Source organism: Piliocolobus tephrosceles, chromosome 12 (assembly GCF_002776525.5).
Source record: "Piliocolobus tephrosceles isolate RC106 chromosome 12, ASM277652v3, whole genome shotgun sequence".
In the NCBI taxonomy this organism is placed as follows: domain Eukaryota; kingdom Metazoa; phylum Chordata; class Mammalia; order Primates; family Cercopithecidae; genus Piliocolobus; species Piliocolobus tephrosceles.
The window spans coordinates 87,669,094-87,685,652 of NC_045445.1; the positions used below are offsets into that span (position 1 = coordinate 87,669,094).

Consider the following 16,559-nt stretch of genomic DNA (forward strand, 5'->3'; position numbering starts at 1 on the left):
TCCCTTTATTTTGAGCCTATGTGTGTCTGCACATAAAATGGGTCTCCTGAATACTGCACACCAATGGGTCTTGATTTTTATCCAATTTGCCAGTCTATATCTTTTAATTGGGGCATTTAGCCCATTTATGTTTAAGGCTAATATTGTTATGCGTTAATTTGATCCTGTCATTATGATGCTAGCCAGTTATTTTGCACATTAGTTGATGCAGTTTCTTCATAGTGTTTATGGCCTTTATAATTTGGTGTGTTTTTGCTGTGGCTGGTACCAGTTTTTCCTTTCCATATTTAGTGCTTCCTTTAGGAGCTCTTGTAAGGCAGGACTGGTCGTGACAAAATCTCTCAGCATTTGCTTTTCTGTAAAGGATTTTATTTCTCCTTTGCTTATGAAACTAGTTTGGCTGGGTATGAAATTCTGAGTGGAAAATTATTTTCTTTAAGAATGTTGAAGTTCAGCGGTGGTGTTGCCCCTGTCCAGGCCCTGAGTGGCCCTGAGCATGGGCAGTCCCTGGTGGCTGCCATAGTCGAGCTATCAGTGCTGGACTCCCACAGGTAGTGGGTGCCGTTTGGAGCTCTCCTCCAGGAGCGCCGCGCCATGGTACTGTTTGTGCAACATTTCCTGTTTTACATTTGCAAGGAATATATAGAGGATCTCTGAAAAATCCTGAAGAGTTTCTTACAAGAAGCAAATGTCACCCTTATAGTGATTGAACAGTCATCCTACCATCCTATTGAGCCTTTTTGCTAACTGCCTGGATATTCTCATGAAATCTATTTCATCCTGAGAGGGAAATTTATAAAAGTTTGGGAATGAAAAGAGGTGAAGAAATGGCCTCCTCAGGACAGAGCCCCCACCTAAACTCTCAGGAAGCCTTTGGAGCTTGTGGTGGGCAGTGACTGGCCCTCTCTTTGATTTTCAAGGAGATCCAGCTCAGCAAGGTGGAACTCTCATTTTAGGTTCAGGTAACAACATCCATTTTATACACCATGAAAGGAATACATTGGATCACAAACCTATCAACTGTTTTACAGCTTGTAGGAGTTTAACATGTGAACTTTACAAACAGACTTTCAGTTATCCATGTGTGAGTTAACATGATATCTGCAACTTTCGACTGGACCTCCTGGAATGTGACCTTCAATGCTGGGGTGTAATATCCCTGTGCAGTGTCTAACCTGCTGTCCCTTTCCAGCCTTTGAGGATTTAGGGAAGTATAAAGAGGCCTTGAACCAGTTGAACTGCCTGCTGAGAAGCATCAGTTGTCAAAAATTTGATAATACTTTCATTTTATAGCTTTTAAAATTTTATGCAAAATCACAAATATGAATATACAAAATATAACTTTAAAAATTATAAAATCATAAATACCATTTCAATCATTTTACATTATGGCATATTCAGTCAATGAAAGATTTTTTTGGGAATTCATACAAATTCTGATGAAGAATATATAAAGGGAAGGGAGAGCAACACAAGACCATTGTATTCAGTGAAGAAAGCAAAATATTAAATTCTGTCAACAGTATAACTGCATTTTTTTAATGTATATATTTGTATTTTTGTGTGTTTAGGAAAAAGACAGGAAATAAACACCAAAATGTTGCCAGTAGGTATCTCTGTGTTAAGATGATAGTGTTATTATTTTCTTTTCTGCATTTCCCAACTGTTCTATAATGAGCATGATTAATATTTTTGGGCCAGGAAAAGGTCTTTAAACATTATCTGACAATTTTATGCCTATAAGACCACCTTCTAAAGTGCAAATTATATAGGCTGCAGTTAATGTTTCTACCCTAATTGCTTTACTCATAGGAAGTGTGGCAATCCGAATATCTCACATATAGCCAGTGTCCACGGCACCTTCTCATTACACATTTGCTATCCATTTCACCAGGATTTTTGGGAATTGGGGGAGCTATGGAGAAAAAATTTGTTTTAGATATTTAAGATATGTATTTAAAACACAGTGTGCTTTTTGAAAGGGAACTGTAAGAATTTTATTTTATTTATGTATTTATTTATTTATTTTTGAGACAGAGTCTTGCTCTGTCTCCCAGGTTGGAGTGCAATGGTGCTATCTTAGCTCACTGCAACTTCTGCCTCCTGGGTTCAAGTGATTCTCCTGCCTCAGCCTCCCAAGTAGCTGGGATTACAGGCACCTGCCACTACACCTGGCAACTTTTTGTATTTTTAGTAGAGACAGGGTTTCACCATGTTGGCCAGGCTAGTCTTGAGCTCCTGACCTCAGCCTCCCAAAGTGCTAGAATTACAGTCATGTGCCACCACACCTGGACAAGAATTGTTCAAATTTTTAAAAACTTTGTGACTTAAATGTACCCTATGGTTTAGTTGTGCATTCCTAGAGAACTGGTATTTCCCACCCGCAAATTGCTCTTATTTGGAAGACTTGTCAATTTTTTATTTTTCTAGAAACTTAGTCTGTTTAGTTGGGACGTGTCCCAGAATTCCTGATGAAAAAAGTACAGCAAAATCAGATTTTTGGTAATTATTAGCAAGTATAATACTGCTTTGAGCTCAATGCTTTTATATGAAGCATATGAAGTTACAAAAAAATTAATGTATTAAAATATTTGAATATATTTTCATGTTTGTATAATCATGTTTTTATTCAATAAAATGAAATTTCTCATTTAATTTTTTTTTAAAAAAAGAATGTTGAATATTGCTCCCACTCTCTTCTGGCTTGTAGGGTTTCTGCAGAGAGATCTACTGTTAGTCTGATGGGCTTCCCTTTGTAGGTAACCCAACCTTTGTCTCTGGCTGCCATTAACATTTTTTTCTTCATTTCAACCTTGGTGAATCTGATGATCATGTGTCTTCAGGTTGCTCTTCTCGAGGATTATCCTTGTGGTGTTCTCTGTAGTTCCTGAATTTGAATGTTGGCTTGTCTTGCTAGGTTGTGGAAGTTCTCCTGAATAATATCCTGAAGAGTGTTTTCCAACTTGGTTCCATTCTCCCCATCACTTTCCGGTACAACAATCAAATGTAGGTTTGGTCGTTTCACATAGCCCCATATTTCTTGGAGGCTTTTTCCATTCCTTTTCATTCTTTTTTTCTAATCTTGTCTTCACGATTTATTTCATTAAGTTGGTCTTCAATCTCTGATATCCTTTCTTCCACTTTATCAATTTGGCTATTGATGCATGTGCATGCTTCATGAAATTCTTGTGCTGTGTTTTTCAGCTCCATCAGGTCATTTATTTTCTTCTCTAAACTAGTTATTCTAGGTAGCAAAACCTCTAACCTGTTTTCAAGGTTCTTAGCTTTCTTGAATTGGATTAGAATAGGCTTTTTTAGCTCAGAGGAGTTTGTTATTACCCATCTTCTCAAGCCTAATTCTGTCAATTCATCAAACTCATTCTCCATAGTTTTGTTCCCTTGCTGGTGAGGAGTTGTGATCCTTTGGGAGAGAAGAGGCATTTTGCTTCTTGGAATTTTCAGACTTTTTGGGCTGTTTTTTTCCTCATTTTTGTGGATTTATCTACTTTTGGTCTTTGATGTTGGTGACCTTCGTGTGGTGTTTCTGTGTGGATGTCCTTTTTGTTGATGTTGATGCTATTACTTTCTGTTTGTTAGTTTTCCTTCTAAAAGTCAGGCCCCTCAGCTGCAGGTTTGCTGGAGTTTGCTGGAGTTTGCTGGAGGTCCACTCTAGATCCTGTTTGCTGGGTATCATCAGCGGATGTTGCAGAACAGCAAAGATTGCTGCTTGTTTATTCCTTTGGAAGCTTTGTACTAGAGGGGCACCTGCCAGATGCCAGCTGGAGCTCTCCTGTATGAGATGTCTGTCGGCTCCTGCTGGGAGGCATCTCCCCATCAGGAGGCACAGGGGTCATGGATCCACTTGAGGAGACAGCCTGTCCCTTAGCAGAACTCGAGCGCTGTGATGGGAGATCTGGTGCTCTCTCTTCAAAGTCTACAGGTAGGAACATTTAAGTTTGTTGAAGCTGTGCCCACAACTGCCCCTTCCTCTAGGTGCTCTGTTCCAGGGAGATGGGAGTTTTATCTATAAGCCCCTGACTGGGGCTGCTGCCTTTCTTCCTGAGATTTCCTGCCCAGAGAGGAGGAATCTAGAGAAGAAGTCTGGCTACAGCGGCTTTGCCAAGCTGTGGTGGGCTCTTCCCAGTTTGAACTTCCTGGTGACTTTGTTTACACTGTGAGGGGAAAACCACCTACTCAAGCCTCAGTAATGGTGGACACCCCTCCCACACCAAGCTTGAGTGTCCCAGGTCAACTTCAGACTGCTGTGCTCGCAGCGAGAATTTCAAGCCAGTGGATCTTAGCTTGCTGGGCTCTGTGGTGATGGGATCCACTGAGCTAGACCACTTGATTCCCTGGCTTCAGCCTCCTTTCCATGGGAGTGAACAGTCCTGTCTCACTGGCATTCCAGGCACCACTGGGGTATGAAGAAAAACTAGCAGTTTTAATTATATTCACATCTTTTCCTTTGCATTCACAACTTGGCTGACTGTTTGGTGCAAGAACCTTGCTATCTTGGTTGTCAACATGTCTTATTCACTAAGTTTAATGATTTCTAGTGTTTTAAGGTGAGAGACATGAGACACTTCCTTTCACTTGAACACTAATTGTAGGATTATTAATTGACATAATTTCAATATTGTTTTGTCTCAGAGAATAGGGATGCCCCAAAAAAGGGGGAGATATGAGGGAACAGTTGGTTAGTGGATCAAGTGATCTTTGTTTTTGTTTTTGTTGTGTGTTTCAGAACACATACATTTATTAAGTACCCTGTTGCATATGGGTGCTGTCCATGGCATCCCCAAACAATAGCAATGGTAATATCAAAGATCACTTATCGCCCACACACAGTGGCTCATGCTTGTAATCTGAGCACTAAGAAGGAGGCCAAGGGGGCAGATAGCTTGATCTCAAGAGTTCGAGGCCAGCCTGGGCAACATGGCGAAATCCCATACACACACACACACACATATTAGCCGGGCGTGGTAGCGCACACCTTGTAGTCCCACAACTTGGCAGGCTGAGTTGGGAGGATCACTTGAGCCTAAGAGGTCAAGGCTGCAGTGAGCCATGATCGTGTCACTGCATTCCAGCCTGTGTGACAGAGTGAGACCCCATCCCAGAAAACAAAAACAAAAACAACGATCTCTTATTGCAGATCACCATAACAGATATAATGATAATGAAAATGTTTCAAATACTGTGAGGATAACTAAAATGTGACACAGAGACATGAAGTGAGCATACATTGTTGGAAAAATGGTGCCAATAGACTTGTTCTACACAGGATTGTTACAAACCTCCAATTTGTAAAAAAAAAGGCAGCATCTGGGAAACATAATGAAGTGAAGCACAGTAAAAACATATGTATGTATAAAGCTTAGTGAGTTTTAGTATATAGAGAATTGTACAACTATTATCACTATTTAATTCCAAAAATATTTTATCACCCCCAAAAAGAAACCTATACCTGTGGGCTATCACTTCCCTTATTTTCTTTCTCTTTCTTTCTTTTTTTAAATAATTATACCTTAAGTTCCGGGATACATTTGCAGAATGTGCAGTTTTGTTACATAGGTATACACATGCCATGGTGGCTTGCTGCACCCATCAACACATCACCTACATTAGGTATTTCTCCTAATGTTATCCCTCCCCTAGCCTCCCACCCCCAGGACAGACCCTGGTGTGTGATGTTCCCCTATGTCCATGTGTTCTCATTTTTCAGCTCCCACTTATGAGTGAGAACATGCAGTGTTTGGTTTTCTGATCTTGCGATAGTTTGCTGGGAATGATGGTTTCCAGCATTATCCTTGTCCCTGCAAAAACATGAACTCATCATTTTTTATGGCTGCATAGTATTCCATGGTGTATATGTGCCACATTTTCTTTATCCAGTCTATTATTGATGGACATTTGGGTTGATTCCAAGTCTTTGCTATTGTGAATAGTGTCGCAATAAACATACTCGTGCACGGGTCTTTATAGGAGAATAATTTATAATCATTTGTGTATACACCCAGTAATGAGATTGCTGGGTCAAATGGTATTTCTGGTTCTAGATTCTTGAGGAATCAGCACACTGACTTCTACAATGGTCGATCTAATTTAAATTCCCACCAACAGTATAAAAGTGTTCCTATTTCTCCACATCCTCTCCAGCATCTGTTCTTTCCCGACTTTTTAATGATCGCCATTCCAACTAGTGTGAGATGGTATTGTGGTTTTGATTTGCATTTCTCTGATGACCAGTGATGATGAGCATTTTTTCATATGTCTATTGGCTGCATAAATGTCTCCTTTTGAGAAGTATCTGTTTATATCCTTCACCCACTTTTTGATGAGATTGTTTGTTTTGTCTTGTAAATTTAAGTTCTTTGTAGATTCTGGATATTAGCCCTTTGTCAGATGGATAGATTGTACATTTTTTCTCCCATTCTGTAGGTTGCCTGTTCACTCTGATGATAGTTTCTTTTGCTGTGCAGAAGCTCTTTAGTTTAATTAGATCCCGTTTGTAAATTTTGGCTTTCGTTGCCATTGCTTTTGGTGTTTTAGACATGAAGTCTCTGCCCATGCCTGTGTCCTGAATGGTATTGCCTAGGTTTTCTTCTAGGATTTTTACAGTTTTAGGTCTTTTAAGTCTTTGTTCCATCTTCAGTTGGTCTTTGTATAAGGTGTAAGGAAGGGGTCCGGTTTCAGTTTTCTGCATATGGCTAGCCAGTTTTCCCAGCACCATTTATTAAATAGGAAATCCTTTCCCCATTGCTTGTTCTTGTCAGGTTTATCAAAGATCAGATTGTTGTAGATGTGCGGTGCTATTTCTGAGGACTCTGTTCTGTTCCATTGATCTATATATCTCTTTTGGTACCAGTACCATGCTGTTTGGTTACAGTAGCTTTGTAGTAGAGTTTGAAGTCCAGTAACATGATGCCTCCAGCTTTTTTCTTCTTGACCAGGATTGTCTTATTTATGTGGGCTCTTTTTTGGTTCCATATAAAGTTTAAAGTAGTTTTTTTTTTTTTTTTTTTTCCAATTCTGTGAAGAAAGTCAGTGGTAGCTTGATGGAGATAGCAGTGAATCTATAAATTACTTTGGGCAGTATGGTCATTTTCACAATATTAATTCTTTCTATCCATGAGCATGGAATGTTCTTCCATTTGTTTGTGTTCCCTCTTATTTCCTTGAGCAGTAGTTTATAGTTCTCCTTTAAGAGGTCCTTCACATCCCTTGTAAGTTGTATTCCTGCGTATTTTATATTCTTAGTAGCAATTGTGAATGGGAGTTCACTCATGATTTTGCTCTCTGTCTGTTATTGGTGTATAAGAATGCTTGTAATTTTTGCATATTGATTTTGTATCCTGAGACTTTGCTGAAGTTGCTTATCAGCTTAAGGAGATTTGGGGCTGAGACGATGGGGTTTTCTCAATATAAAATTATGTCATCTGCAAACAGAGATAATTTGACTTCCTCTCTTCCTATTTCAATACCATTTTTTTGTTTTTCTTGCCTGATTGCCCTGGCAAGACCTGCCAATACTATGTTGAATAGGAGCTGTGAGAGAGGGTATCCTTATCTTTTGCCAAGTTTCAGAGAGAATGCTTCCAGTTTTTGCCCATTCAGCATGATGGCTGTGGGTTTGTCATAAACAGTTCTTATTATTTTGAGATACATTCCATTAATACCCACTTTATTGAGAGTTTTTACCATGAGGGGGTGTTGAATTTTGTCGAAGACCTTTTCTGCATCTATTGAGATAATCATGTGGTTTTTGTGATTGCTTCTGTTTATATGATGGGTTATGTTTATTTATTTGCGTATATTGAACCAGCCTTGCATCCCAGGTATGAAGCTAACTTGAGAGTGGTGAATAAGCTTTGTGATTTGCTGCTGGATTCGGTTTGCCAGTATTGTATTGAGAATTTTCACCTTGATGTTCATCAAGGATATTGGCCTGACATTTTCTTTCTTTGTTGTGTCTCTGCCAGGTTTTGGTATCAGGATGATGCTGGCTTCATAAAATGAGTTAGGGAGGATTCCTTCTTTTCCTATTGTTTGGAATAGTTTCAGAAGGAATGGTACCAGCTCCTCTTTGTCACTCTGGTAGAATTTGGTTGTGAATCCGTCTGTTCCTGGACTTTTTCTTGGTTGGTAGGCTATGAATTCATGCCTCAATTTCAGAACTTGTTATTGGTTTATTCAGGAATTCAACTTCTTCTTGGTTTAGACTTGGGAGGGTGTGTGTCCAGGAATTTATCCATTTCTTCTAGATTTTCTAGTTTATTTGCATAGAGGTGTTTATAGTATTCTCTCATGGTAGTTTGTATTTCTGTGGATCAGTGGTGATATACCCTATATATTTTTTTTATTTGGTCTATTTGATTCTTCTCTCTTTTCTTTTTTATTAGTCTGGCTATCTATTTTGTTGATCTTTACAAAAAAAAAAAAAAAAAAAAAAACCAGCTCCTGGATTCATTGATTTTTTTAAGGGTTTTTCGTGTGTCTATCTCCTTCATTTCTGCTCTGGTCTTAGTTATTTCTTGTCTTCTACCAGATTTTGAATTTGTTCACTGTTGCTTCTTTAGTTCTTTTAATTTTGATGTTAGCATGTCAATTTTACATCTTCCCTGCTTTCTCTGGTGGGCATTTGGTGCTATAAATTTCCCTCCACACAGTGCTTTAAATGTGTCCGAGAGATTCTGGTACATTGTGTCTTCGTTCTCATTGGTTTCAAAGAACATCTTTATGTGTGCCTTCATTTTGTTATGTACCCAGGAGTCATTTAGGAGCAGGTTATTCAGTTTCCATGCAGTTGTGCGGTTTTGAGTGAGTTTCTTGATCCTGAGTTCTAGTTTGTTTGCACTGTGGTCTGACAGATTTTTCGTTATGATTTCCATTCTTTTGCATTTGCTGAGGAGCATTTTACTTCCAATTATGTGGTCAGTTTTAGAATAAGTGTGATGTGGTACTCAGAATATTGTGTATTCTGTTGATTTGGGGTGGAGCTCTGCAGATGTTTATTAGGTCTGCTTTGTCCAGAGCTGAGTTCAAGTCTTGAATATCCTTGTCAATTTTCTGTCTTGTTGATCTGTCTAATATTGACAGTGGGGTGTTAAAGTCTCCCACTATTATGGTGTGGTAGTCTAAGTCTCTTTGTAGGTCTCTAAGAACTAGCTTTATGAATCTGGTTGCTTCTGTATTGGGTGCATATATATTTAGGGTAGTTAGCTTTTCTTGCTGCATTTATCCCTTTACCATTATATAATGCTCTTCTTTTTCTCTTTTGATCTTTGTTTGTTTAAAGTCTGTTTTATCAGAGATTAGGATCTCACCTCCTGCTTTTTTGCTTGGTAAATATTCCTCCATCCCTTTATTTTGAGCCTATGTGTGTCTTTGCATGCCAATGTGTCTCCTGAATATGGCACACTGATGGGTCTTGACTCTTTATCTCATTTGGCAGTCTGTGTCTTATAATTGGGGCATTTATCCCATTTACATTTAAGGTTAATATTGTTATGTGTGGATTTATTCTGTCATTATGATGCTAGCTGGTTGTTTTGCCCTTTAGTTGATGCAGTTTCTTCATAGTGTCAATGTTTTTCACAATTTGGTATGTTTCTGGAGTGGCTGGTACTGGCTGTTCCTTTCCATGTTTAGTGCCACCTTTAGGATATCATGTAAGGCAGGCCTGGTGGTGACAAAATCTCTCAGCATTTGCTTGTCTGTAAAAGATTTTATTTCTCCTTAAATTATGAAGCTTAGTTTGGTTGGATGTAAAATTCTGGGTTGAAAATTATTTTCTTTGAGAATGTTGAATATTGGCCCCCACTCTCTTCTGGCTTCTAGGGTTTCTGCAGAGAGATCTGCTGTTAGACTGATGGACTCCCCTTTGTGGATAACCCGAACTTTCTCTGGCTGTGCTTAACATTTTTTCCTTCATTTTAACCTTGGTGAATCTGACAATCATGTGTTTTGGGGTTGCTCTTTTCGAGGAGTATCTTTGTGCTGTTCTCTGTATTTCCTGAACCTGAATGTTGGCCTCCCTTGCTAGGTTGGGGAAGTTCTCTTGGATAATATCCTGAAGAGTGTTTTCCAACTGGTTCCATTCTTCTCATCACTTTCAGGTACACCAATCAAATGTAGATTTGGTCTTTTCACATAATCCCATATTTCTAGGAGGCTTTATTCATTCCTTTTTATTTTTTTTTCCAAATCTTGTCTTCTTTCTTTATTTCATTAAGTTGATCTTCAATCACTGATATCCTTTCTTCCACTTGCTCGATTCTGTTATTGAAACTTGTGTATACTTCACGAAGTTCTTGTGCTGTGTTTTTCAGCTGCATCATCATTTATTTTGTTCTCTACACCACTTATTCTACTTAGCAATTTGTCTAACCTTTTTTCTGGTTTCCTGGCGTCCTTGAATTGGGTTAGAACAGGCTTCTTTAGCTCAGAGGAGTTTGTTATTACCCACCTTCTGAAGCCTAATTCTGTCAATTCATCGAACTCATTCTCCGTCCAGTTTTGTTCCCTTGCTGGTGAGGAGCTGTGATCCTTTAGAGGAAAAGAGGTGTTCTGGTTTTTGGAATTTCAGCCTTTTTGCACTGGTTTCTCCCCATCTTTGTGGTTTTATCTACCTTTGGTCTCTGACATTGGTGACCTTCGAATGGAGTCTCTGAGTGGATGTGCTCTTTCTTTCTGTTTGTTAGTTTTCCTTCTAAAAGTCAGGCCCCTCTGCTGCAGGTCTGCTGGAATTTCCTTGAGGTCCACTCCAGACCCTGTTTGCCTGGGTATCACTAGCAGAGGCTACAGAACAGCAAAGGTTGCTGCCTGATCTTTCCTCTAGAAGCTTCGGCCCAGAGGGACACTTGCCAGATGCCAGCCAGAGCTCTCCTGTATGATGTGTCCGTCAGCCCCTAGTGGGAGGTGTCTCCTAGTCAGAATACACAGGTGTTAGGGACCCACTTGAGGAGGCAGTCTGACCCTTAGCAGAGCTCAAACATCGTGCTGGAAGGTCCGTTGCTCTCTTCAGAGCCATTAGGCAGGGACGTTTAGGTCTGCTGAAGTTGCACCCATAGCCCCCCCCCCCCATTCCCCAGGTGCTCTGTCCCAGGGAGATGGGGTTTTTATCTATAAGTCCCTGACTGGAGATGCTGCCTTTTCTTCAGAGATGCTCTGGCCAGAGAAGGAAAATCTGGCAGTCTGGCCACAGTAGCCTTGCTGAGCTGCAGTGGGCTCTAGCCAGTTCAAACTTCCCAGTGACTTTGCTTACACTGTGAGCATAAAACTGCCTACTCAAGCAGTCCTCAAATGGAGGACTCCCCTCCCCACACCAAGCTCAAGTGTACCAGGTCAATCTCAGACTGCTGCTGTGCTGGCAGAGAGAATTCCAAGCCAGTGGATCTTAGTTTGCTGGGCTCCATGGGGGTGGGACCTGCGGAGCCAGACCACTTGGCTTGCTGGTTTCAGCACCCCTTTTCAGGGCAGTGAATGGTTGTGTCTCGCTGGTGTTCCAGGCACCACTAGGGTATGGAAAAAAAGAACTCCTGCAGCTAGTTCGGTGTCTGCCCACATGGCCGCCCAGTTTTGTTCTTGAAACCCATGGCCCTGGTGGAGTAGGCACTAGAGGGAATCTCCTGGTTTCCAGGTTGTGAAAACCATGGGATAAGCGCAATATCTGTACTAGAGTTCCTTAGGCTCAGTCCCTCATGGCTTCCCTTGGGTAAGGGAGAAAATTCCCCAACCCCTTGTGCTTTCCGGGTGAGGTGACACCCCACACTGCTTCAGCTCACCCTCTGTGGGCTGCACCCACCGTCCAACCAGTCCCAATGACATGAACCGGGTACCTCAGTTGGAAATGCAGAATTCATCCGCCTTCTGAGTCTATCTTGCTGGGAGCTGCAGACCAGAGCTGTTCCTATTCAGCCATCTTGCCAACCTCCTATCACTTTCCTTATTATCCCTTATTATCTTCAATCATTATTTATATATTTCATATATGAGTCCTTTATTAGGAATGTAATTTGTAAATATTTTCCCCCACTGTGTGGTTTGTCTTTTCATTCACTTGGCAGTATTTTAGGAAGATGAGCAGTTCTCAGTTTTGATGAAGTCCAACTTATCAATTTTTTCTTTCATGTGTTATTCAATTTTTTTCCTCTTTCAAATAGGGATAGTGATGTTTAGGTCTTTTTGGAAAATTCCCCAATCCAAACTTCAAACTCCCGTACCAATTTGCACTAATTTTTTTTTTTTTTTTGAGGCAGAGTCTCGCTCTGTCACCCAGGCTGGAATGCAATGGCACGATCTCAGCTCACTGCAACTTCCACCTCCCAGGTTCAAGCAGTTCTCCTGTCTCAGCCTCCCAAGTGGCTGGGATTATAGGTGCCCACCACGATGCCTGGTTAATTTTATGTATTTTTAGTAGGGATGGGCTTTTGCCATATTGGCCAAACTGGTCTCAAACTCCTGACCTCAGGTGACCACCCACCTCCACCTCCCAAAGTGCTGGGATTTCAGTCGTGAGCTACTGTGCCCAGCCCAATTTGCATCAATTTGAAGGTAGGCTCTAGCCAGTTCCATAGATTGTTTGATCTATGGTGTTTCAATTAATGTATGCATAGGGATTAGCATGAATTGGGTTCCAATTTTTGGTTAAGAGCTATTTATTTGCCCCAAATCTTAATAACTGGATTATTTCCAAAACCATATAACAGTCACCCAAATTACTGGGCAAAATAATTTATGAAGGGACAAGCAACTTAGAGATAGTAGTATGGAACCAGGTAACTCCCAACGGTCTGCAAGAATTTATAAATAATCCTGAACCTAATTTACTAAGAAGTAACACAGGCTAGAAAAGAACAGAGTAATCACCGAAATCTACAGAAAGTGCCCCTGGATTTAATTTTCACTGGCAAAACCTATCAGAAAAGAGCAATAAAAATCTTAAATTCAAACCATCTTCAAATGACTATAGCTCTAACTAATAAAATGTCAAGTATGAAATCAGTACATATTTTAGCTGCCTGGGAATTACTTACAAAGCCTTGTTTAACCACATAGGATCTGGGCTTTTGTTTTGAAACTAACCAGCACACAGAACCATAAATAGCAGATATGAGTGGTTAAGAAGACAATATTTGAGGAAGAGACTTATTATTTTACAAAATAAAAACATTTAAAGCCAAAATGGTTTATAAAATAAAAAAGGACTTGCCTTATATTTAAATCTAGAAGTAATTGTGATTAAAAAATACTTTTAAGATACTTAAACAACTTTTTATTGACTAGCGTTCTACTTTAGGACAATATAAAGACATAGTTGAGAAACTCTAAACTTTATTAGTTATTTCATCTGTAATAAATATTCCTACATTTTTTAGTAAGAAATAACTTATTAACACTCAAAGATACATACTTTATTGCATATTTACCATAAATTCTTCCCAAAAGTCTTTTATGCTTGTAAATATCAAGAAGAGAATATCAGCACATGAATTCTGCTTCAACTCCTATGCTCACCAAAGAAAACAGTTACTATTTTAGACTAATACTGATGACACACAAGTATATTTGCTGTGGTACACAGTACTTATTTCCACATATTCTTTGTTGTAGTGATAAGCAGCAAGTAAAACGAATAATATTAAGAGAGCTATAAATAGAGTAACCATTTCCATTAGATTAGGATTTAACAACACACATTACTGACAAAAGGTTAAAAGGCTGGCTCGAATTATTATGAAAGGAAGTTCTTTTGAAAGAAAAGAAACACTGTATAATGCAAATAATCCAAAATCTGAAAGATTCTGAACTCTCAAACACTTCTGGTCTGAAGCATTTTGGATAAGGGATATTCAACCTTTACTAAAATCAGGGAGGGGACATGGAGACAAAGCTTCACAAACTTAAGCTCGGGATTTCAAATTAAATACTAAGTGTTTCAGATTAAATAGCCTCCAACTCCATTGGATACCATTGGAAGCAAAAAGGAAACTAGATCCAGGAAGGTCAGAAAAACATGGAATTGTTTTTAACCACAGAATGCCACATAGAAAAACAACATAGAGAAAGTTTGGGCAAATTTTGATAAATGTTGTTTGGGTAGAAACTTATTTTTGGGTAACAAATATGGTTTTTATTAATAATTGGTGGGGAAGATGTATAGAAAGAAAAAAAAAACAGGAACTTGATAAAAATTCAAGAATACCCTTTGGCAAAAACCATATAACCAAAATTATGAAGTTTTAATAATCTGAAGTGGTACATCTAAGTTTAGTACATTTACTGCTATCTTAATATTCCATGCCCAGAATAGACCAATTTAATAGAAACAAACTTTTACCCACCAGTAATGGCAGAAAAATTTTACATGTTTTTTAAAAACATTAATTTTGTGAAAGTAGATGAAGTAGCAGTCAGTAGTAAGCAATGACTTTTGCCAAAGTTATCATATTGCATTCTCCATTGCAGCCCACTGTCTACCATCTCTACTAATAAAGGTTAACCTAAATTAAGTGTTTCTGTGGATAAATGTTGTCAGAGGTTGATCACTGTATAATTCTATTTAAATGAGGCATTATGCATTTTTTTATGTAGCAGTACAAAATCCCCTGTCATTCATTATTCAGTTACCAAAATTATACATATTTACATATGTATGTTACATGACACTGAGGTTTGGGTTATGAAAGATCCTGTCGCCCAGGTAGTGAGCATAGTACGCAATAAGTAATGTGTCAGCTCCCACCACTCTGCCACTCTTCCTTCTCTAGTAGTCCTCAGTGTCTATTGTTCCCATCTTTATGTCTATGTGTACCTAATGTTTAGCTTCCACTTATACATGACAACATGTTGTATTTGATTTTCTGTTTCTGTGTTAATTTGCTTAGTATAATGGCCTCCAGTTTTCTTGTTGCTGTAAAGGGCATGGTATTCCTTTTATGGCTGCATAATGGTCCACAATAGTGATAAAAGTATCACATTTTCTTTATGCAATCCACTACTGATGGGCACCGAGGTTGATTCTATGTCTTTGTTATTGTAAATAGAGCTCTGCTGAACATACAGGCACATGTGTCTTTTTGGTAGAATGATTTATTTTCCTTTGGACATATACCAAGTAATAGGGTTTCTGACTCAAATGGTAGTTCTGTTTTGAGTTCTTTTAAAAATCTCCAAACTGCTTTCCACAGTGGCTGAGCTAATTTACATACAAAACAACAGTGTATAAGCATTCCCTTTTCTAGCCATTCTGACTGGTGTGAGATGGTATCTCATGTTTTTGATTTGCATTTCCCTGATGATTAGTGATGTGAAGGCTTTTACCATATATATACATTTTTTTTTTTTTTTTTGCCTCTTCTATGGCTTTATTCTTTCCAATTGTATTTCAGGTTCAGGGGATACGTGTGCGGGTTTGTTACATGGGTAAATTGTGTGTCATAGCAGTTTGGTGCACAGATTATTTCATCACCCAGGTAATATGCATAGTACCCAATAGGCAGTTTTTTGATCCTCACCCTCTTCCTGTGATCCAACTTCAAGAAGGTACTGGTGTCTTTTGTTCTCTTCTTTGTGTTCATGTGTACTCAATATTCAGCTTCCACTTATAAATGAGAACATGCCATATTTGGTTTTCTGTTTCTGTATTAATTCACTGAGGATTATGGCCTCCAGCTGCATCCACATTGCTAAAAAGGACATAATTTCATTCTTTATAATGGGTGTATAGAATTTCATTTCATGGTGTACATGTACCATATTTTCTTTATCCAGTCACAATTGATGGGCATTTAGATGGATTCCATATCTTCACTACTGTGAATAGTGCCACAATGAACATATGCATGTATGTGTCTTTATGTCAGAGTGATGTATATTCCTTTGGGTGTATACATAGTAATGGGATTGCTGGGTCAAATAGTAGCTCTGTTTTAAGTTCCTTGAGAAATCTCCAAACTGCTTTCTGCAATGCCTGAACTAATTTATATTTCACCAGCAGAACATAAGCATACCCTTTTCTCCACAATCTTCCTGCATTTGTTACTTTTTGCCATTTTCATAATAGCTATTTGAACAGGGGTGAGATGGTATCTCATTATAGTTTTGATTTACATTTCTCTGGTGATCAGTGATGTTGAGTATTTATTCATATACTTGGCATATATATCTTATTTTGAGAAGTGTCTGTTCATGTCCTTTACTCACTTTTTAATGTGGTTACTTGCTTTTTTTGTCTGTTGTTTAAATACCATATAGATTCTAGACATTAGTCCTTTATTTTATTTATTATTTATTTATTTATTTATTTACTTTTTTTTGGAACGGAGTCTTGCTCTATTGCCCAGGCTAGAGTGCAGTGGCATGATCTTGGGTCACCACAAACCCTGCCTCCTGGGTTCAAGCAATTCTCCTGCCTCAGCCTCCCAAGTAACTGGGACTACAGGCTTGTGCCACCATGCCCGGCTAATTTTTGTATGTTTAGTAGAGACAGGGTTTCACTACGTTGGCCAGGCTGGTCTCCAATTCCTGACCTCGTGATCCACTGGCCTCGGCCTCCC

General features: G+C 39.0%; 1 pseudogene; it reads left to right on the forward strand.

The window, feature by feature from the left end:
• The first annotated feature begins 441 nt into the window (after positions 1–441).
• On the forward strand, positions 442–1,088 carry LOC111531190 (annotated as a pseudogene).
• Positions 1,089–16,559: the final 15,471 nt, after the last annotated feature.